This window comes from Electrophorus electricus, chromosome 11, assembly GCF_013358815.1.
Source record: "Electrophorus electricus isolate fEleEle1 chromosome 11, fEleEle1.pri, whole genome shotgun sequence".
Lineage (NCBI taxonomy): Eukaryota > Metazoa > Chordata > Actinopteri > Gymnotiformes > Gymnotidae > Electrophorus > Electrophorus electricus.
This window is the reverse complement of record NC_049545.1, coordinates 2,636,753-2,660,087: the sequence shown is the minus strand read 5'-3', so window position 1 is coordinate 2,660,087 and position 23,335 is coordinate 2,636,753. Positions and strand designations below refer to the sequence as shown.

The 23,335-nt window shown below is 40.5% G+C and overlaps 2 long non-coding RNA genes across 2 annotated transcripts; one reads left to right on the top strand and one right to left on the bottom strand.

Moving 5' to 3' along the window:
• Positions 1 to 478: 478 nt before the first annotated feature.
• Positions 479 to 3,229, top strand: LOC113571490. Its single transcript, XR_003410004.2, has 3 exons — positions 479 to 562; positions 2,552 to 2,672; positions 3,151 to 3,229. It is a non-coding gene; the product is annotated as an uncharacterized LOC113571490 (long non-coding RNA).
• Positions 3,230 to 20,369: 17,140 nt separating this feature from the next.
• LOC113571459 lies at positions 20,370 to 21,877 on the bottom strand. The gene is made up of 4 exons (XR_003410003.1): positions 21,785 to 21,877; positions 21,602 to 21,664; positions 21,265 to 21,345; positions 20,370 to 20,433 (listed from the first exon to the last, which is right to left on the bottom strand). It is a non-coding gene; the product is annotated as an uncharacterized LOC113571459 (long non-coding RNA).
• Between the last annotated feature and the right edge of the window lie 1,458 nt (positions 21,878 to 23,335).

The following is a 23,335-nucleotide window of genomic DNA, read 5'->3' as shown; positions in this document are numbered from 1 at the left end:
TGATTAACTGAAATTGTACTAAAATCCTAAATACAATCAACATCCCTATATTGCAGGTTGGAGCACAAAAACTATCTAGACAGCTAACATTATGCATGGTGTCTTATATAGCTAATGAAGAACACTAGACCTATTTTGAAAACACATGTACAGTGTAACCATTTAAGGGCATTTAAAATAAACAAGGTTTCCAGACGTTTCGTATGTGTAATTAATGACAGCGCCATAGGTAAAAACAAAACACATTCATATTCATTACCCATGATAATACGTTGCTGCTTCGCGCCCAGCTGCAGGTCTCATTCAGTCACAGGCTCACACGTGACTGCACAGCTGGCAATCACAGAGGCTTATTCTGTCTCCCACCTTTCGTGTTATGTCAGTTATGTCTCACTAGCCAAAAATCTGTTTATGTGTCTAACGCACGAGCCATCTCTTTGTTGCAGATTCTTCGCAGTGAGCCAATGGAGGGGACAGATAAAACCATGCAGAGTAGAAGACTGTCTCTCCTGACGGAGGTCAGCAGGTCGTCAGCACCAGCCTGCTGGAATCTGCATGCCAGGTGAATATGTGAAAGCACCACTGCTTCAATACCAGAGAATGTCCAAGGGGCCCAGGGTCATGACTTATCCTTATATTATGTACAATAATTTCATGTTTTTGGACAAATATGTTTGCAACTTAACGTTTCAGTCTTAAAAATGTTTGAAACCTGAGCCTTTTTTATATATGTCAAGATTTTAATTAAATCTTGAAATCTTGTGAAATTTCCATTATAGCTACAGAACTCAGACATTTCATCCATGAGTTAAAACATATATGACTCCAACTAGCATATAGAAAATGAGCCTTATCCTCCTTCTAGGCTCTTTGGTCTTCTTTATCATCCTAAGGTGTGGAGCACAGTCCTGGCGGCCGTATTTGCACAGAATCTGTGTATTCTCGGCTGTGCATTCAAGCGATTAGCATTGCAGGGTTAAAGCGTGTGCTGCCATCCATCACGTTGCAGTCACCGGAAGCTTCTTGCAGCACCGTTCCCATGCAATGTGCCACACGTTCTGAGCACCATGTCTGTGCTTGCAAATGGCAAGAAAAGCGATGGGGAGGGGCGGTGGGAGAGGGACGCTATTTACACCCGCCTGCCGGATTCAGACCTGCGGGGGGTTGTGTTGTCGGCTTTGATCATATAACAGCTCCTACAGCTTCATGGTCAGATGATCCTGATAATAACAGATGAGTCTTTCTTTCTTTCATACTAGCATGTATACTAGAGGGTCGTGGATGTGCTCCCGCTCAGTAATACGATTTGTTAACCTGCGTGCGACCTGTTGACTGCTAAACACGTGTTTATTCCTTACCTCCTAGTCTAAGTGATAAGGATGATAGTCTATATTTTCAAAGCCCTCAATAGGCTCTTAGTCAGAGGAGCTGGCGGTGTTCAATAATCTAAGTGCAAACGCAAGTATGTTATGATTGAAGAGTCAATTAATGCCACCTGGCTGAGAATTCAAATGCTTGACAGTGATACAATGACACCGTCTGCTTGCACAAGAGTACTGGCCTGGAGCGTCTCCTTTATTGACTCAGGGGTAACACAACACACTTGGCCGAGGTCTCCTGAGGGATTTGTGATGGAAACCAAAGATGTTTGCAGCTCTGGAGACACTGAGTGAGGCTTGTCAAAGAAGCTGTGCTTTCCTGTTAATGTCAGTGTTATCTTAAAACGTGTTCCTACCTATAATGTATAAGTGTTTTTTGTATTGTAAATAAAGAGCTTTGCTTTTGAAAAGAAACATGAAATAAGAAAGCTCAATGATGCCTTCACAGATGAGCAGTTTATCCATGAAATGGTTTTGTTTCTCATTTTTCTCACCACTGTGAATTCTGTAAATGTACCCTTGCTCTCACACTTCTTATCTTGTCATTTGGGGATGAGGTTGGCAAAATATCAATGCAGGGCACTGATGAGCAGAACATCCATGTGTTTTTGTTGGCCTGGGAGAGAGAGTGAGAGAGAGAGAGAGAGAGAGAGAGAGAGAGAGAGACAGAGAGAGAGAGAGAGAGACAGACAGAAAGAGACAGAGATAGATAGATAGATAGATAGATAGATAGATAGATAGATAGATAGATAGATAGATAGATAGATAGATAGATAGATAGATAGATAGATAGATAGATAGATAGATAGATAGATAGATAGATAGATAGATAGATAGATATGCTTAGAGAAAACACAAAATGCTTTGTTAGGAATGGCATGCATTCCTGAGGTGGCTGGGCACATGCCTCAGACCAATCAGCCACTTTGTAAAAGCCTCAGATTCCAGTTAAACATGATATCCTCAATAACTGAGGCAAATTTGACAACTAGTTACATTATAACCCATTAAAATGAGTTTCACATCAGTGATCACATTAAAAGACCATAATAACAGTTCTAAAAGACTTTTGAATAGATGTAATATTTTGGCTCTAATGAACAATCCATTTTATTTATGAGTCAGTCATCACCAAATGGTTTGATGGAAATGTGTTGGCTATGTGTCGTTAGGTTTCCATGGCAGCAGCCAGAAGAGAGTGCTGTTGCTGCTGTCCTTTCCAGCAGCCACGAGCAGCCTGGAGCCCTGGAGGCTGGCCGCATCCGTGACCCAGCTCTCCCCTGTACTTAGCAGGTCAGCAGAGCCACCCAGTCACATGCTCTTTACCACTTTATCCCAGATAACTCATCTTTCCTCTCATCTAAGAGCCACATTTCTGTCACTTTCGTCCCTCCTGATCCTTTTCGCTGTTTCATTATCACAGACCTGCTTAACATCTCCAGCTGAAAGAGCTGGGAGCTCTGCAAAATGACAGCATGCCCACACTAGTCATGTCATTCAGAGTGTGATTCAACTATGTAAAACAGGTGCAAAATATGCTCTGCTGTCCAACATGCTTACAATTAATAGTCTGACTTTAACTGGAGATTTTGTGGTCTTCAATGCTCAAGTTTTCAGCTCAGACAAACAAAGTAGTTTTTAATTGTTTTATCTTTTGATTGAAGTTTATCCCTGCTCTTAAACCTATTACCTGTTATCTGTATATATCAGCTTTAATAAAGATGATGGGTACTGTGATAGATGTCATAACATTTGCCTTTCTGTGTTCCAGCCAACTGTGTGGGCTATAGAGGAGTTTCAGGTGGAGAGGTGTCAGCTCCTATCCCTGTTTCCTGGCCAAGAATAAGCCCATGGCCAGATACGTTTCCCATGTGTGGTATCACCAGATGTTAATACTTTATAAAAATCCTTTATTTAATTTAATGTTATTGTTGTGCATTTATCTGACCAGCATAAAAGCTATTTCTCTTAAACCCAGCACTTCGGTTATATAGTTATTACATACATTCAGGAAGATATCTCATACCTGCCTCACTGTTTACTAAAATCCAAGTGATGTACATTCCTCAAACATGCTGCAAGAAAAGTGCGTGCGATGAAACGCATGTGCTGACAGCTCAGTGCCATCGTTAAAGTACACAGCCAAGCCTGGGCGAGTTTCACTGCTGCTAAGAAATGGTGTGTAAAACAGTGGCAAATGTGCCAGCACCAGTCTTCATTAGGCACCGGGGCCTGGCGCCGATGCCCAGAGCAGATGTCACCCGCGTTCCCTTCCTCCGCTGGCCCGCGCCCGACAGCAGCGAAACGGAAGCGTCCTGCGCCACGTACCTCTCCCCCGTCGTGAAGGAGCATGTCCGCGTGCCTTGCATCTGCTGAGCTGGGGCGGGAGCATGCCCTGAACTGCACTCTGCCAGCCAAAGGTTCTCCGCAAACAGTGATGTCACGCGCCCGCCATTATTTGGAGGATAAGGTCATAGGTTTAGGTCGTAGGTTATGTTTTGAGAACATGTAACTATGACAACTAAAAAAAGGTTTTTTCCTAAATTGTACAAATTTTAATAATGTTTTGTTTGAGCTATCGTATCACACAAGTCCTGGCCAATACTCTCAATTTGGCTTGGTGCCTGTAAGGCAGTGCTAGAATACTAAACCCAGCATATTTCTGCTGCAATCTAGTTCTGTCTGTTTAACTGATGAAAGAAAAATAGAAGAAGAATGCTTTTCGTTTCAGAAAATGAATCTAAATATTGACCATTCAGGAGGGAGATGTGGGTGCTTATCCCAAGCAGCACAGGTCAGTGCTGTCGTGGGGAAGACAAACTGTGCAAACGCGACATTGTTTAAGCAGCTGCTGCCATTTGATGAGCTGCAGTGTTATCTCATGACTGGAGTTTTAAAGCAGGGCTAACCCACAGAGCCTGCACAGTTAAGATGACATGTCTTGTCAGAATCTTTAGCATGTGTAGATGATTTTCTGGCCGTTATTTTTTGACTATAAACTGGGTTCTGAGATGGGAGGATGTACTGGCAGCTGAAGGAAGTCATGAGCCACTCTGTCTCCCTCAGATTCAAACCTGCCGTTTCCTGTTTGCTCATCACCTCAGTTGCTAAGGGCTCGATTGAGGCGTATTCTTTTTATATGCACATCACTTTGTAGATTGCGGCAGCCTACGCTGCAAGCTTTACTGCTTATCTCACAGTGCCCGTACTGGACATCTTACCCACTTGATGTTAAATATCTGGAGTTTGCAGCAGCATATATCACAAAAATAAATATTTACATTATCAAGTTCTTTCCCTGTATATTGCTATTGTAGAAAAAACTCAGCAGCTGTTGAAAAATGTACACCCCCAGTATTTACAACTCATATATATAATGTCATGTATGCATGTTTAGAATAATCCAATAAATAAGAAATAATCCTTTTTTTTTTTCATGTACAGCCTTCTGCCTCTAATGTTTGAATTGAATTAAACTACCGTGTATAATTCAAAAGCAGATATTTGTTTTTAAATGATAAGGAACAGTACTTCTATGACGTTATGGGTGAACAGGTTTTGTTTTGTTTTTTTATTGTAAAGAACTACATGTTCTTGTAACAGATACGAGTGGTTACCTTTTGCTTATATGGGTTAGGCAGAAGCTGACTTCCCACACATCACCATGCACCTTCAACTAGCATACCATCGAACAAAGAGCTTTCTAACCAGACCACACAAATGTTCTGTTCTAGCTCTGCAATACTTTACCTTCTGTACCTATTGAAGTTGTAGATCATATTCATATTTCAGAAAAAGTTCGTAATGTATGAGCATTAATAATGCAGTATTCAATATTCAGTATAAATCAACTCCCAATACGTAATGTTTATCTTTTATGTAATAAACTGCAAAGCAATTATCGAACAAAATTAAATATTTGAAATATGAATAGGTTTGTACAGCTAAAGTAATACATGGTTCAAGTACCACATTACCTGCAAATGGATCATGTGGAGAGCACTTAATGTGTATGTATATGACAGGCTCTCCTTGGGTTCATGATGACAGCTCCCAAAAATAGACACAGAAAAGCTACAATATCACTGGAGTCAAGGACGCACATTACTGATTTACATAAAACCAGAATTTCAAACAAGCCACAGAGAAAATTATTTAATGAATCTTATGCAAATTTACCATATAACCTGCTACACTTGCCATAGTTTCACTAATGTGTCGGTTTCAAACTTTAAATATGAAAACAGGAAAAGTGTTTTTTAAGCTATTTCTCTTTAGCAAAGCTGTGTGAGACACACTGCCATTTCTGGAGCCCTGTCACAGCTCTCTGCAGTCGACGAGTCATTCATGAGCCTCTGTCAGCTTCTTGCCAGCTGTTCGTCATTTTGGATTTTCTCTTGTATGCGGCGTTCCCACAGCGCTCCATACAGCGCTCCATACAGCGCTCCATACAGCGCTCCATACAGCTCCAGATGTCAGAATGCAAGTGTTTTAGATAAGACAATTTATGTCACAAAAGAAGTGTTTCCGACCAGCAAGTGCAACAATGTATTAAAACAATTCCTTAAAACACTTCAGACATATGAACTAAAAAGGCAGTGGGACTAGGGAGGGAACATTACAAAGAGCAACCCCCCCCCCCCCCCAATAAACAAAAAGCACTTTGAAAAACCGAACGCATGTTTGCCCTTCACCAGGCCTTGGCTTCAAAAAAGCTAATGTTTCAGTGACGGAGACATACACAGCTTGGCTCCATTTCAGACCTGTCACAGCTGAAGGAAAGCTTTCCCATAGCCGGATTTGATCCTAATGGCTGCTGTGTCAAGACTTAGGAAGCACATCAATTCCTGGGAGATGAGAGAGAGCCACATAAAGATTTTAGCACGTTTTCATGGTGTGTGTCCTTCCCACAGAGTCCCTGTGCGGCTTATCATCCCAGACTAGTGTTCTTGCTAGTAGGATCAAGACACATGGGTGAATGAGTCAAGCTCCCAGTGTCAAAGTCCATGAGCCAACAGTGACGTGTCCTGCAGATCGCTTGCCGGTGCTTCTACCTGGAGCTTCCACAGGTCTGAACTTAATGTGATTCAGAATTAATAACGGCATGACCAAAAGTAATAATTCATGAATTTTTAAGCATATTTTATATATATCCTGCCAATATTCTGTATACCTTCATATTAAAAAATCTATTTATAGACAACAGAAATAAGGGAGACAAATATCAAAATAATGTTGGCATTTCTTCTGGTTTGGATAGGGTTTTAATAAGCAGCTTCTTGTGATTTTTAGCCCTTTGTGTAAAAGGAGAATTAGGAGGCACAACTGGAAACTCTGAGCCATGGTAGTAGAGATAAACCAGTACTCCTGTTACTAGCGTAATTATGACAAAAAAGTAGAGTTCAGCTTTAGGTGCACACTGATAAGTGGTTGATGATTAAACAGAGTTCTAGCAGATGTTTCAAACTTAAGGAATTGTTTACTGTATTCATATTCTACCATTCTGACATGGGAACACAAACTGATTTTGCAACGTTCCCTTTGTGTGCCAAAGACTTTGACATCTCTGTGCATACAGAGTAACTGGATTAAACTAATCTGTTCTCAAGGATGCAGAGTGGAAGGTCCAGCTGTTTTGGGCATAAAGACATCAGTGGATAGCAGACTGAATAAAAAATAGATAAATAAAGCCAAGCTATCTTCAGTTAGATTGAAAAGTCCTGAAGACTGAAAATGTTAATTCTTATCTCCAGTTCTTGTGGAAAAATTTTTAAGCGACATTATTAAATAAGTGACATTATTAAATTGGCAAGACAGTCATTTCTGATCAGCCCCTCTCTGCTGCAAGTGCCATCAAAGAGAAGCTCCCGACAATGTGGAGAATCTCAGCCGCACATCTTTCAACCACAGACGCAGCATATCTACGCTGACGTTTTACAACAAGTGAAAAGACTCCATTTGACTCCATGATGGGCAGTAATGTGGTCAAATATATTTTGTGCCTCGTGTCTCAGGGGGATTAAAGTGAATTAAGTTAAAGCTTCACTCAGTATTGATAAATCAAATACTCTGCTCTTCTCATCAAAGGGGAAATGTTCACGAACCATTTTCTGTTAAAAGCCATTGGCATTAGCCGTCCCGTTCCACAGCCCAGATATCACTGGATTATTACTTCCTCAGATTGGCTGCTTTTGTTGGTGTGCGGAGATTCCCAGTGGGCGAGTGCTCTAAGCTGTTGAAGTCGATTACGAGCTTGCATTGACCTCACCTTATCAATGTGGCAAGCCCTCCAGCTCTGTTTGCCTGGTTTTGTCTCCAGAGAAATCATTGCACCTCAATTTCAGTTGGGACTGAAAGGAAAATCTCTGGGAATGCAAACAGAGACACTTTGACATTTCCAATGTTTCCTCTCCATTTGCTTATGGACTTTGGTAGGTCTCAGCGTGTGCTTCCCCTTGGCTTCTGTCAGCTTCATCAGAATTTTAATAGTCACTGAATGTGTGACCTTGTGACATCTGTACCACACATGAAGCAGTTTGGTTATTCAAAAAATGACATCTGCTGGATTTCTGTATCTCAGATCAAGACAGCTTGATATTGAACAGTAAACTGCTTTTGGTAAATGGATTGTAAATAAGAAAACTGGCACAGTGATGATGTAAACAGTCCTACACATTGCCTGGCTGCTGTGGTTTGTCCTTGACCATGGGGGGTAGGTTAAAAACCAGCCAAACAAATAACTAAAACTGCTTTTCTTCATCTTTTGCTTTCACATTTTTAAATTTAATATTTTCAGTAGACTGAGAGGTGAGTATGCCCCTTACAATAATCTTTAAGCAGAAGGAACCAATAAATCTTTAGACCATATGGTCAAAAAAAAAGTCTCAACTAGCCTTTCATTTCCACTGTGATAAATGAAGGGAAACAGGTCACATGCTGTTACTCAAGCCACCAAAGCCATAATACTAATTATAGATTATTGGTAGTTTTTGTATGAATGGGCCCTAGGAGGTGCACTTTCCTACTCGGCCCCTTTGTTCAAGTAATAGGACTGTCCAGAAAGAAATGTGTCCCTTCGCTTTAATGGTATTTCTCAGACTGTGGCAAATCTCTCAAAGTCCCTATTGTCTTAGATAAGCTATTGAATATATGACAGAGATATTAAGAAAGGGCACAGGACAAGCAATTTTCTCCTTTTGGAGGGTCTTGGCCACAGGAAATAACGGGGCCGGACTATTCAACATGGTGCCTGCACGTCCCCAGACAGTGAACATTTGTTCTATTCCTGCTTTCAGCACTCCTGAGTATGGTAATCACAGTCTGCAGAACCTTGGTTCAGATGTGTCACAGATGTGGAGGGCTCATTCATGTCTAATATATTTTTGTTTAGTAGTCACTGAAATGTCTTAACCGAAACCTAAAATCTGTTTTTTTCTTTTTAGATGGGTTAACCTTGCTCTTCTGAGAACACAATGTACATACACAAAGACTTTTGGACTACTGTTCAAAAGTCCAGAAAATGACTAATTTATTTTGTTTTGTTATTTTGTCCTTCTGTTGTGTTGTGTAAAGCTCTCAACACTCAGAAAGTGCATGCACCTCCCACACACATTGCATTCCCCATAATATGTGTCTTTTGGATGGTTCTTCTAAAGTAGTATGCATATCTGTGATTGTTTATATGCGTGGTTTGACTGCAGAGATAATTCTGGAGTAACAGATTCTATGCAGAACTCAGTTTGATTTTAAGAGATCACATGGCACACCCTGACACAAAACAGGGCATCCTTTTGACACCAAAATTGCAACTTTTCAAATCACAAGTTAATTTTGTAGGTGTTAGAACAAGCTACACTGATATATGCTACAGGAAAACAGCTAAGTTATTTTGCAGGAAAGTATTTTCAAAGTATATCTACGCAAGCAGTTTGTTATTTATGCAGTTTGTGTTAAAGCATATAATATTGTTTTAATTGTCATTGAAAAGCTAAAATCATATCATTCATTCAGCACCTGTGAACAAACTTGTCTGGCTCTGAACAGAATTCCTCATCCCCTGAGCATCAGTGTCCTCAGCAGTAGATATATATATGGTTGTCTTACTCTCATCTTTCTTTGCGCTGACATATTCAGCTCTGCCTGAGCAGCATAGCATATATAAACATTGTAATACTTTTTTAATGTTCTCTGGGACTTTTAAGTTGAACTCCAGTGTCAAATGTCATCCATCAGGTGTAGTGGCATTTAAGCATTTTTTGCAGATTAAAAACTGACAAAAAATGCCTAAGGACCTAAATACTAAAATAAAATGTATCCAGTTCTCTGTAAATCTGATTGGAATGTGAACATTCGACTGTTTTTGATATGGATATTTTCTCTGTGATATATTGACTAAGAATTGTGAATAGTCAAATCTCATGCATTACTTCATGCAGCACTGTACATAGGCAATACCCATAAATCCACTGAAAATTCAAATGATTACATGTGTTACCACTGTATTTGAAATACTCGGCACTGGAGTTTTTAAACATCTTTAAAGATTTTCTTTTCTGAGTGAACTACTAACTCATTAAGGACAAACTTTTATTATATCTTTGTCATTATAACTAATGTGGATGTGACCGGAGCATGTCTATCACTACTACATTTACTTCCACTATACTCCTACAGCTAAATAAATAATACAAGTAATACAAAAAGGTGATGATCATTCTTGTGCAGCTGTAAGGAGGAATTTTGGTCCATTTCTCCACACTGGTTCAGTTAAAGGGTTAACACCACACCACAGTATTTTCATGTGATTGAGGTCAGAAATGAGCCATTGCCATACCAGACGATGGAATGTCTCCTGTTTGAGCCGCTGTGTTGCTGGTTTGCCCCTGTACATGCAATCATTTTCATGTTGTATTATCCAGCATTTTGAGTTTCAGATGAGAGACAGATGTCCTGACATTCTCCTCTAAGTTTTCCTGATAGAGTTTGGAATTAAATTGGTCCCTTGAAGATTACTAGGCCCTAAGGCAGCAAAAATGGTCCCAAATTACATATACCAAAAACTCCCAACTGTTGTCTTTGATCTGTCAAATTTTGATTTGGTTATTGCTGTGAAACATCTGGGTGGTCTTTAGTAAACATTAAGGTATTATGTATACATACATGCATAGAAGAGCTACCACTACTAAAAACATCAAAGCCAACCGACAGGATTTGATAAACAATAGGAGTGAAGATGTTCAGTACAGCGGGGCGCATAGCTTTGTGGGTTTTTAAAACCGTATTCTGTAACACTGCCAGATTCCTTAAACAAAAAATCATTTCCTATAGCAATGACAGATTCCTCAGGTGCTATATTATTACTACAACAAGTGCCAGAAGAATATGGCAAGAGCTAAGTATATAATATTGTACACATAAATCTGTCTGCATGGGTTCCCATGGTAACAAGTGGAAAAGTCTTGGAAAGTTTAAAAAACTGCAACAAATAACTACTCTGCAAGGAATTTTCAAAATCTGATCTGTTAAATCATGGATAAGCATAAAAACCCCACAATTCATTATGGTAGATTTAGTCCTCAAAGACTGCACATGCCTATGTCCAATGAAAAGTAATAGGAATCTTACTAGATTCAAAAATATTTTGGTTGTGGAGAAGTGATTGGACTAAGGTATCTTTATTTCATATCCATGTTTTTGACAGATTTAGACTGCTTTCAAAAACTTGCCAATTTGGATTGCGTTCAGTAAACATCTTAGACTAGAAGAACACAGCATCCTCAGGAAATATGAACATAGCAATGGAGAATTATCATACTGCTTACTCATTGAACACAGGCAAAAATACCAGTTCCGTGTTCGCTTCACAAAGGGACTACAGAGTGGGACGTTGAGACCTGAGCATTTTTGTGCATGGCTCTTTCTTGAGTGAAAATATTTCATTCAAACCCACCTTGTTTCAGTTTTTCCAGATATAAATCTTCATATCTTTGTCTATCTATATATTGTAAAGATCTTGTTAGAGTTCTATTCTACATTGGTCATATTTCATGTAAAGTGAAGTCTTTTTCTGCCAATGAATTTGCACTTTTGTCATATGTGTATATTTCATTTTCTTAATCTTTCCTCATATTTCTCTGGCACCTTATGTTTCCTCTTACTTCTGGTTAGACAGGGAGTTAGGAAACTTCCCTGTACTTTATTTATTTATTCGGTCTAAATTACTCCAAAGATTTCCAGGTTAGTAACAGGTGTAAAACATATGAACTGCAAAATAAATACACTTAGATTTTAGAAACTAAGGTACCATGCTTCCTGGCTTTTTATGTTCTTTCATTCCATATGGATTGTAAGTAGTATTTATTTTTAGTTTAGAGTTGGAACACATTAACACAGTTTTCTTGCAATAGCTGCTCAGAGAAAGGTCATTATTTGTCTTGTTAATTGGAATACTGCTGTACTCTGTGCTGATTCAATTGGCTGTTGGAAAGGTCAGAAGGAGTTCCTCATATCTAGTGGCATGACGCTCTGAAATAAGTGAACTAAGTATCTTTGCTTTAATAACAAATAAGCAGTCACAATATTAGTCTTTAAAGCCAACATCAGAGTGATTTCAGATCATCAGGCACTGAATATGCAGCACCTTACACTGTACCTTGCACAGTGCTTGATTTTGTTAAAAGGGTACATTAATAATATCAGCCAGTTACTGCAAGACACATTCAATAAAATTTAAGGAATTGTGACTATACAATATAGCTACAATTAGTCTTGCCAATTCCAATTGTAAAAAAAGTAGTACACCTCTAAGTCGGAAATGTAGCCAACAACTAAATCTTTCATTCAAGTTCACCAAGACCAGCAACTGAAAATTCAAGGAGTATAAAAATCAATAGGCTACTGTGTGTGGACCGTGGAGTGAAGAGGAAGAGGAAGCAGGATTGGAGAGACATGCTATCATTTTGAGATCCAGGGAGTGGCACTGGGAAAACAGCTGAATATTTCTATTAGATTTGTAGGTGTATAGTTTGAAAATTCAATACATAGTCAATATCAAAATCATCGTGTTTTTATGGGATGAAGGAGTGATGAAACAGCAAGAAAGGGCAGAAAGGCAGTCGCTCCTGTATGAGGAGTCTGTCATGAAAGTGCTGCCCCAGGCAGTATAGGGCAATATGCAGGACACCCATATATCCATATACTATCCATATCCATATATAAACATCCTGAAAACATGCCTTTAGGTAAGTAGATGAGATATAGTGTGGAGGTTATAGGACCTGTGTGTGATTATAGATGTGTAACAAAAAGCTCAATTAAAGGTGTAGGGTGCACACCCTGCACCCCTGGTGCTTATGCCACTGATCCCAGGTTTCAAAAGGCTTTTCTGCATTTGAACTGAGGTCTCGGTGATAAATGACCAGCTGACTTGGACCAGCCTCTGGGCAGCAGAGAGTTAATTTCCATATTTAAAAGTGCAAAATGGTTCCTCTGTGCCAGAGGCCCTGCAGAAGAGACTTCAGCAAATACGGTGAATTTTGGCAATACCATGCTCTCTGTCAGTGTGTCTAAATATCCTACAATATCCTAAAGTTTCATGGACATCACCCACAGGCTGCACTAACGGTATGTAGCTGTGTGCTTGGATGATGTCGAAATGCAATGCACAGAGCCGGGCTGAGAACCTGCAAGTGAGACACACTGGCCATCATCTGGGCAGCTGAAGATCTATATTACCTAACTGGCCACTCCTTCACACCGATCATGTACACCCTGTGGATGGCCAGAGCCAAGGACACCGGAGCCATGATGATCAGGTAGTTCATGCTACTTCAGGACTTCCAATTCCAAGAAAAAATACTGCTCGAGGGCTTTATGTGGTATCTAGCTTGCCATTCCTGTAGACAGGTTGACAGAGAAGTAGACAGAGGAGTTCTCAAACAAGTAAGAACTGCCATCAGATATACTGCCTTACCTCCCTCTCTCTCCACCACTGTTTTCAGATTCTCCAGATGACAGCGCACGAGGCCCTGGACTCTGACCAATCCTTCCCTCCGAACTGCCTTCCAGGTGCATTGTGGACTTCCCTTTCACATTTTCCCACTTGACTTCTATAAATAAAATACCCCTCACTGTCAGCTGTGTGTTGTGTTCATACTGTGCCTAGAGTGTGTCCCATCACATTGTATACTAAGAACCTCCACAGCAAATTTGACGGGGTTTAGCTTGAAAGCAGTCAAAATAGGAGCAGTGTGAGAAAATGCCCCAAGTTAGTCTGTGGGAAATGTACGAAATGAAGGCAAGCAAGCAATCTTTCTAGAAGGCACAATCAGATCGGGTAGGAATCACAGAAGAAGCAGCAAAGCGAGTAAGTCAGCTTCATCAAACCAACTTACAAATTAAAAGACAAAAAACTTGAAGATGGCTTTGGTGAGCCAACTTAGTAGAAGGTGAGTAGAAAGTGAAATGGAAGAAGAGCAAGCTGGTTTTGGCAAGTCAACTCAATTAACACTTTGCTCTAATGAGGCTTCAGCTCAAGCCGAATTGCCCCTCCATGCCGGAGATACAACATGTTCTCCCCATTGAACTTGCGCTTCGTGATTTCTCACATTTGCGGTGTATTTTTAGGTTGTTGGTTTTCACTTCAAATTGCTGTCCTATCAAACAATTCTGCTGACAGCTGTCCTATTAGTGGGATTTGTGTGTTTGAAGTATCATGGCTTTATTGTACGTTGAATGTGTGACCTAAGTGTGTAAGCAGATTTTAAGTACATTGTCAGTTTAGCTGCTAGGAATGCACTGGGCAGTTAAACCTAAGCTGAACTAATATGAAATAAGTAAACCCTCACATTCCGGTCACTTTAAAGACAACAAAAGTCAGCTGTTAATTACCATCACTTCTAACTGATTTTGTACATTATGTCAATTATATCCAAACTTTTTGAACAGTGCATTTCAACGATCTTGTGAATTACATGGCACTGTGGAATGGCATTTCAAGGTTCAACATTTACTTTTTGGTTTGTTTAAAAGGTCAGTTTTATCTATGCATGCAAAAGAAAAACCATGAAAAGAACAGAAACATACAGGGCTCTATATCTATATCTATATATATCTATATATATCTATATCTATATCTATATATATATATATCTATATCTATATCTATATCTATATATATATCTATCTATATATCTATATATATCTATCTATATATATATCTATCTATATATCTATATATATCTATCTATATCTATATATATATCTATATATATATATATATATATATATATATATATATATGAGAGAGAGAGAGAGAGAGAGAGAGAGACACACACAATAGGGTAATGTATGGCTAATCTAATTACTGCAAACCTACAGATAATGCAATATATTCATCAGTGCTAATCATGCTTTCTGCCATGGCTGTCTCATTCCTCCTCCGAGACAGGCAAACAACGCTATTTATTAATTCACATATGGCACATGGTACATCTTATCGCCAGCAGCCCTTTGGGAAAAAGAGGCCATTTCCTTCTGCTGTTTGCTTTGATGGTGAAAATTTGGTGAGAGAGCACTGAAAATATAAAGTTGTATTGGTTGCAGTCTGGCAATGAGATTGATTTTTTCCCCACCCAAAAGCCCCCTCTGTCACTAGAGGTTTCTCTTGATGTATTCATTTAGAGGAGCCAGTTCATCAGCACTGAGCACACACGCCGTGCTTCACCACTCCCACCCTCTAGCCCCCTCACTCCTTTTTTTTTTTTAATCTGTCAATGTCATAGGGCCTTTTGAGCGATTACTTCTAACTAGGTCTCCAAATGTCTTCCTGGTTCTTATCTCTGCTCTACTTTGGGAGTGTAGGCTTGGCAGGACTGCTCTGGACCAACCCCCCCCCCAACCCAACCCCCCTCCAACCCGACCCAACCCAACAATGGCTGAGAAGAGCACAAGAGAAGCATGGAGCTGGTTGATTGTCAGAGCCATTATGTCCTCGAAACACTCGCCAAGGACTCTGCTGCAGTCGCAATTCACTTTATTAACAAGGACTTTTTTGGCTTCCATTTTAGCCCTTTTAGCGGTCCCCTCCAGAGCTATACACTGGGATTCTGCTGATGGCCGGAGAAAGGCCAGAGACTCTCCGCGCTTCCACTGGCAGCGAGACGGGTTTACAGCTGGGTGGTCATCAGTGTGGGTCTAATTAAAGCAATTCATTCTCACGCAGGTGACAATCCAGGGAAGAGAGATGCTCATCCACTGCCCTGCTATTGCTGTCAGCTTATGTCATTCACATTCCAATTAAAATTATTTACATGCCCATTAATGACTCTTATGGTGAAAGGGGTATGACATGATCTCTTGCTTTCTTAATCCAAAGCAGCGTCATGCAGTGCAAAGATTTTCTGTCACTACAATGTATTGAGGGCTGCCCACACTGTGAAATAAGCAGTGTGCTTCTGAGGGACACAGGGCTGTTTTAAGTGATGTTAAGAACAATAATGACAAACAGGTACACCAACAATATCAATCTTTCACTGACATGGTTATAGTTTTGTAAAAATTGGACTGTGGTCCCCGTTTTGTGCTTCACACAAAACGCTTTTAGAAATCCAAGCCCGTGTCTGTCTTTGGCAGTGAAGGGTTTTGACATTGAAGGGGCAGCAGGTGGGGCATGGAGAGAGGAATTATGGAGGGAAGTTAATCAAACGTGCCGTGGAAGTCACGTGATGCAAAGGTTAACGACAAGAGCCCGAACAGAATAACGAGCAGCTTACATACAGCCTTGGGCTGCACACCTCCTCTCTCCAGCAGGGTTTACCCATGGGCCACCAAGCCCTTGCTAATTCTGGCCCAGTTAAGACTTTGATGCTAAATAGCTCTTCATTCAGTCTGACTACAGCAATGGAGTATTTAACCTTTACATCATACAAATCAATGAACATTCCTGGAGAACTCTCAGGTCAGGTTATGAGCAAGCACAACTGTTAAGAACCACTGTCTTGTCGGTTTCTCTTTAATTTCCTAATTTGGTTCTATACAGTCTCCATATTATGTCTCCTAATGCTTGCTTGGTAATTGAATATCTACAAAATTTGTTAAGATTTTTGGCAAGATTCTATTTTCTTGTACTTTATCAGCACTTGGAACATGATGGAAACATCCCAATTTACAGAAACCTTAGAAAAGTGTCCCATTAGCCGCTGCTTAGAAAGTAAAGAATTCACTAGTGTTCTGTATGCTCTTCCGCAATAACCGAAGATCATCAACTTCAGCAGTTGGGGCCAAACATTTCTGACTAAGCCTTAGAATCAAAACCATTTCAAATGTTTTTCCCCCTTTATCTTAAACCATGATGTTCAATGTCCGTACAGCCCAAAGCGATGTTTAAGCAGAACACAGAAGACCCATATGGTGACTAGACCTCATGGTGACTAGAAACGGAGCAGAAGCAGAGATCATATACAGATCATTCACAGAAGGAAACTGCATTCTGGGTAATATCCAGTAATAATCAGACCTTGCTATAAGAATATATATGAGACATTCAGTAGAATATGTTCAGAAAGGTAGTCCTTCTGAACTGTCCTTACTTGCATTTAAATAGTGACCCGTGTAAACAAGGTGAAATCTAAAATGTAAAATTATTTTGATAAATTAACAAATTTAGGTAGACAAATTTTTCTTTAAAAGAAAATCACGTTTCTCAGCTGAAGCAAAACTAAGTACACTACAATTCCACAATGCCGTATTACAAATATGCAGAGCATTAAATGCTATGATGATGAATAATGTGTTTGAAGAGCTACTTGCAACTTCACTACTTTAAATTGTCTAATGATCCAGAGTGATGGAGATGAAAAGCCAGAGTCCTACCCAAAGCAGTCAGTCATCACCATGGAACACCTGAACACTGACAGCACTGAGATCAAATTTAATTAACCTCTCATGATGGAATAAGGTGAACAGGATCTGATGACAATAAAAGTGCATTTGTATTTTCACTTCAACAGCACCTTTAATGAGGATCCCTTTTCAAGGCCTACTCAGTCCCAGGCCTGCCTGGTAGGCACTGGGGCATGTAGGTAGCGATCCACATTACCCTGGCACTTTAAATAAATAAATGCATGCCTGGATTGGTGTTTTTGGTTTCTACATCAGTAAATGCTCATTTGCCTAGGGAGCCAAGAAATGCAATATCTGTTCTTTGTGCTCTGATGAATGAAAGTTTTTAAGAGTCCCAGGAGAGAAGAGAGAGTGCCTGTTTGAGGAAAAGCAAAAGGGGGATGGAAGAGAGAGAGAGAGAGAGAGAAAGAATAGTCCTGATGAATGAGGAAGCATGGACTGGCTCATTTGATTTCCTGTTCCCTGCAGCCTCAGCAGGTCATTGCAGGGGGATGGAACTGCTTGGCAGACACCCTCTCCTACCACTGCGAGCTCACCAGTGACACACCGCATCTAACAACACAAACTTAATCACAACTATTTGAGCCACATACACCTGGAATAAAAGACGTTAGTCTGCAAATCTGGGACTGTAGAATACCTGCAGTAAAAGGGCTGGTAAGGGGAGAGCCAAGCCCACTGCACTGTGGGATTCTGGAGGCTGTAGTGAAGTGAGAGCCACACTATGACTAAGAATACACCATGTGCTCTCTCAGCCAGTGCTTTGTACTGACTAGCTCAGGTCACTAAGAGGAGCTCCTGAAAGACTATACCGCTGTTGACATCTTTTTGCTTCTACCTTGCCTGCACTCGTTTGGAATGCTTTTAAAAGTCTGCAAATTGATGTTACGAGACAAGGGGACTTCAGGGTCTGATGAAGACCAATGGATGCACACTAGAGGTAGGACACTCATTGAAAATAAGATTACATTTGTCATTTTTAAACAAATTAGTACTTCTAGGCATTTTTAAATGGCCATTAAATATCCCATGTGAACAGCATATTTGTAAATCTACTAAATTATTTCTAGTCTGGACAATATTGCAATTCACCCAAAAAATGAGGTGTGATACAGTTATACCCATATTAAGTTGTGTTTGATACATAAAATGCTCACTCATTCATCTCAACTCTCCAGGATACTGTGGAAAAATTGGATGGTGGGTACTTCGGGAATAGAATTATGAAAAACGCCCTGAATTTTGTGAAATGTAAATGTGAATATATAACGTATTAGGACTTTGAGCCTGAGATGCTACTGCAGATATGGCCTAGGAATAAGATCTTGCCATTCACGTCTCTGAATAGAGGAAAATGAACTTGCTAGTGGTCATGGTTCACCATAAGGGACCGTGTTGTTGCAGGTCCTTGCAGATGTGGAATATCAAAGACATTCTTCTCTACTGGAAATCAGTGACTGTGGGCAATTCTACAATGGAGACTTTCCATAATACTAAAAGCATATTTTCTCCTCTCAGAGTACTTTTTTTTTTCTTCCTGAATCTAATAGAACCAGTGTAATTGGTTTGTTGTTACTACAGTCCATCTGTTCCTGTTGCACCTAAAGACATTAATTGGATCAATCTGTTCATAGCAGATGCAGTTGGACTGCTAGTAGATTATTTTCCTTTTTGTGGGACTTTTTTTTGAGCGGAGAGGACATGAAGCGATGCGTCAACACTGTGAAAAAGAAGATCTCTAGTAAAGATCTGAAACCAAACAACCTACAGGAATGATCACAATTATGCCCCACTCCCAGTTGAGACTCATATCAGATTCGCTTAACTAAACTCAGTTTTTGGCCATGTAAGTACACTTCTAATCTGTTTTACCTCTGGTAATGCCACCTTGCTGCTGATTACATCATTTCAAATCCCTTTTTCAATGAACACGCAAAAGATGCCGAATATATACAACCTGAACAGCATCTCAATGAATGGAATTGCATTAACTATTATACACCAAAAATTCTCTGTATGCCACCACATCATAAAACTCAATTAGGGAACAGGTAACTTTTTCCTCAATATTACTAGGGAAATCAGTTGTCCTTGATGAAAAATGTCATCGTCCAAGAGTCTTACATTTTCACTCCACTGTTATCACTTGAGTGCCAAAACAGACTTGGCAAAATTGGTGATATTGTGGAAATGTCCCATTTAAAAGCGATGAACCCGTTGTCCCAGATGTCATGAAAAATTGAGCGCTTTACTCCTGACTGCCCGGTGGGATTGGAGTGAGACAGTAGCTCAGAGCTCTCCCATCAGACATCGAGGTGACTCATTTACAGCAATGCAGGTTACAGGCACTCTCCTGTCCAAACCCCTACATTTATGTCCTCAGAGCTAAAGAAGGCAGTGAGGGATCCAGACCGTTAATAAGTTCCCAATGCCCCAGCCCTCTCCAATTCATTTGCATTTTAGTGGAGAGTAAAAAACTTGTGATCCGACAGGACTCCAATGTGCTATCGGGGGTCTCAACTCCCACTGGTGTTCTATTGTCAGGAAAATTCGCTGGCCGCCATAATGCCCTACTTCCTCATTGCCAAGACGGCAGCTCCGGAAGCTCCAGAGCAGATGTGTGGTCGGGAGGCAAGAAAGTCGCTCTCCACTCGAACGGCTAAACAGCTTTTCTGTTGGGTTTTTTTTTTGTGTACGAGAATCTCTTGCGTGCTCGTCTCACACGTGTTTGCTGGTTTTGTTGAGCCTCAAGCTCTACAAGGAGTGAAAAACAATTACACATGTGCTCAGCATTCAGAAATGCACTCAAGTGGAAACTTTCACAGGAAAGCTACGCTCATTTCTGCAACACTTCTGCCCAATTACTTTTTCAATCCTCAAAGTATCGACTTTGTTTCCATTTAATCTGCACCTTAAAATGTGTATTGGATTCATTTGATCATTTTTGTGCATAATCTGTAAAATAAATCTACAAGGGCATGTAGATTGTACTGGTGTTAGGAGGCTGCAGCGAATGGTTTGCAAAGAATGAAGTAAAACTAAAGTCAGATTGCAATGAGGAAACCACAAACTTTAATAGTGTGTCGTTTTGCCCTTCTAAACAAACACGTCACCCCCTTTCTGGCAGCTGCTACAATAATCCATCAGTCCAGGCCTGGATTAAAAAAGAAACAGTTGACAAGGTCAAAAACTAATTTGCAGACACAGGTGGGATCTAAATAGAGACATAATTTTTGTGTGTAGCACAACTTTCAGCTGCTGTTTGCTCTCGAAACTCAAGTGGGATCTAGCAGGAGCAGGTCACTATGGCACAATTAATAAATTGGGCCGACCGTAAAAGTCGAGCTCCTAACTCTCAAGGGCTTTTGAGCAGCCCGACCTGAGGGACCTAGCAACATTAGCACAGGCTAGCATGATTTATGGTGGAGGGCAGTCAAAGCTCTGTGGTTTTGAAAGACAGGCTCTAGAAAATACACTGTGGGGGGGAAAAAAAAAACAAAAAAAAACTAAAAAAAAAAAAAACTCACTCACTTACTTTAAACGCATGGCCTGCATTTCTCTAGTTAATGGAATTTTGGAATAGGATCAAACATAACAACACTCACTGAAATGCAATATTCAAAAGGTGATAATGGAAAAACATGTCTGAGAGCAATCTGGCACGCAAAGGGGCGCGGTCCCTAAGCTCTTCCCACATAAATTAAATTTATGAATAGTATTATATTTCATTTCCTGCATGACACGCTATGTGCACCATCTCCAGATCAAGAAGAGTGGATGGTCTCTGACCTGCAGGGAATCCTCGGCAATCAGTAACTGGCTAATAATTCTGATACACTCCATTTAATTTAGGAAGTGGGGCTAGGATGTGCACCTGACATCTAGGGTGGGAAACACTTCACCTTGCAGTATACAGTTGTATTATGGCCTTGTGTAATGTAGACCCCAAAGAGGCCAATCAGAAAGCTCTTTTCCTTGGTCTGACCTTTCAATGCTGCAGCACCTGTGGGCAGGGGTTGGATCACAGAGGTTGGGCATCGCTGTCATCCTCTCCCCTTTCAATCACCTGGAATCATAGATCTCACATTTTACGCTTCAAGGTTGGTTCAGTAAGGCATCATATTTGTTTACCTTAATATTTCTTTACCTTAACTTTCCAAACTAATTGGCAAATTGTTCATAACAGCATCTTGGCCAGATGCTTCACCATTCACACAAATAATAAGTTAGCACCTCTCACAAGGTTGTTTTACAATTTCAAAGAAACAAACAGAACACAATCATAGTCACAGAAACCAGAAACTAAACCGGTTGAACTTTACCATAAAGTATCACCACATCTCATCTGTAGTCATCCGTCATCTGTACCTCAGATCATCACACTGCTTTGAAGATGACAGAAAAGCGAGAAGAGCACATTGAGTAGCAATGATCATAGTGATGGAACAGGTGGTTACAGAAGACAGCGGAACACCAAAAGTACTCTGGAAAAGACTTGATCTTACTTGTTTTTTGTTTTTTTTCCCCTCACTTGTAAGGAGAAAGGTTTTTCCTCCCCGGATACAGCAGCTGCTGTTAAAGACAGGAAGAGGCTGACTGATTACCCTGAGAGGAAACAGCAGATTAGAGTAAAGCATGTAATACAGAACCTAGAGCGTGAAAGCTAAATTACTTCCTTGTCAGTCAAAGAACTGCTGGATTTAGCAGCATTTGCTGCTGTGAATTTCAGTCAGAAAATCCACCCAATTACCCGGCCTGCACAATATGAGGCTGGTGTCTGGTAACCCAATGACCTCCCTCAGATAAAAATGCGCTACTGCCGTTTCTTTCCTTCGTTTGCTTAATTAGTTGTAGTGACAACATATGTAGATATCCAGTCATGAATTTGCAGCTTGGTTTATAAGGAGTCAAAACCCTGGTTTCAACAAATTAGCGTCATATAGGCTTTAGATTTTAGTGCTTAAAAAAGACTGAAATCCAATCGTACTCGACTCTTTTACATTAGCCGTTACCCGTGTGGGTGATGAGACAGTTGGCGAATCTCCCCAGCATAAGATTTTCACAAAGGGATTGAGGAAGGAAGTATGACAAGCCTGCGCTCCAGAGAGGCAATGCCCTCCTCATCCTCAACCAGATCAAGCCCCCAGCTCGCCTGCTGAAGTGAGCAGGACCACTGCTGGGCCTCGTCAGATGCCCCTTCCCACCGAACAGTAGGATCTCTATACTGGCTGTTGCTGTCACACAGTGCATGATCAAATGCACGCGCACGCACGCACACACACAAACGCGCGCACGCTTCCTACCACTGACACGCAGAGGAGCAAACTGTCAAAGAACCAGATTAGTCAATGCAACTACTCAACTTTACTTGCATATTGTTACACATGGACTCAAAGGATGGAAAAAAAAAGAATGAGAAGATGAGAAAACCTCAAGGAAAAGGAAGTGGGAGCAGGCGAGAGGAGGCAGTTCTCCCCAGACCAGGGAGTGCACTGGAGCCCTCACTAATTAGTCAATGTCTGGACAGATTAGGAGCACGTTAGAGTGCAGAAGCAGAAGATCGGTGCGCCTACTGTGTCATGAAGTGCCAAGGAAGGCAAACCCTACAGAGTAAGAGGCGACCTCCCCTCAAAGAGCGAACTGGCTGTATCAAGAGACCTCCTGCCTCATAGCCTTAAGGGCAAAGACAAAGAAGGAACAACAAAGAAAAGGCAGTGCCTCTAAAGCCACAGCACAAGGAAAGGCAATACATATTTATTCATTGTAAATAAACTGCAAATTCCTTCCAAGCCTCCTACTACAAAATATCCACACTCCTTGCTCATTATTCATAGATTTACCTTTGTTTTTCTTCTATGTAAAAAACAAACATAAAAAAGCCACACAGGATACCACTGCATACTACAAATTTGAGCTGGAAAAAAAAGAAAAACACAATGCATAATATTAAATAAAATACCCCAGTGTAGAACAATTTATATGTAAAACCAGAGAGGCCCAGATTAGTACAGAGAAGCTTGGGTTTGATAATCATGAGCAAGTAAACAGCTACACAG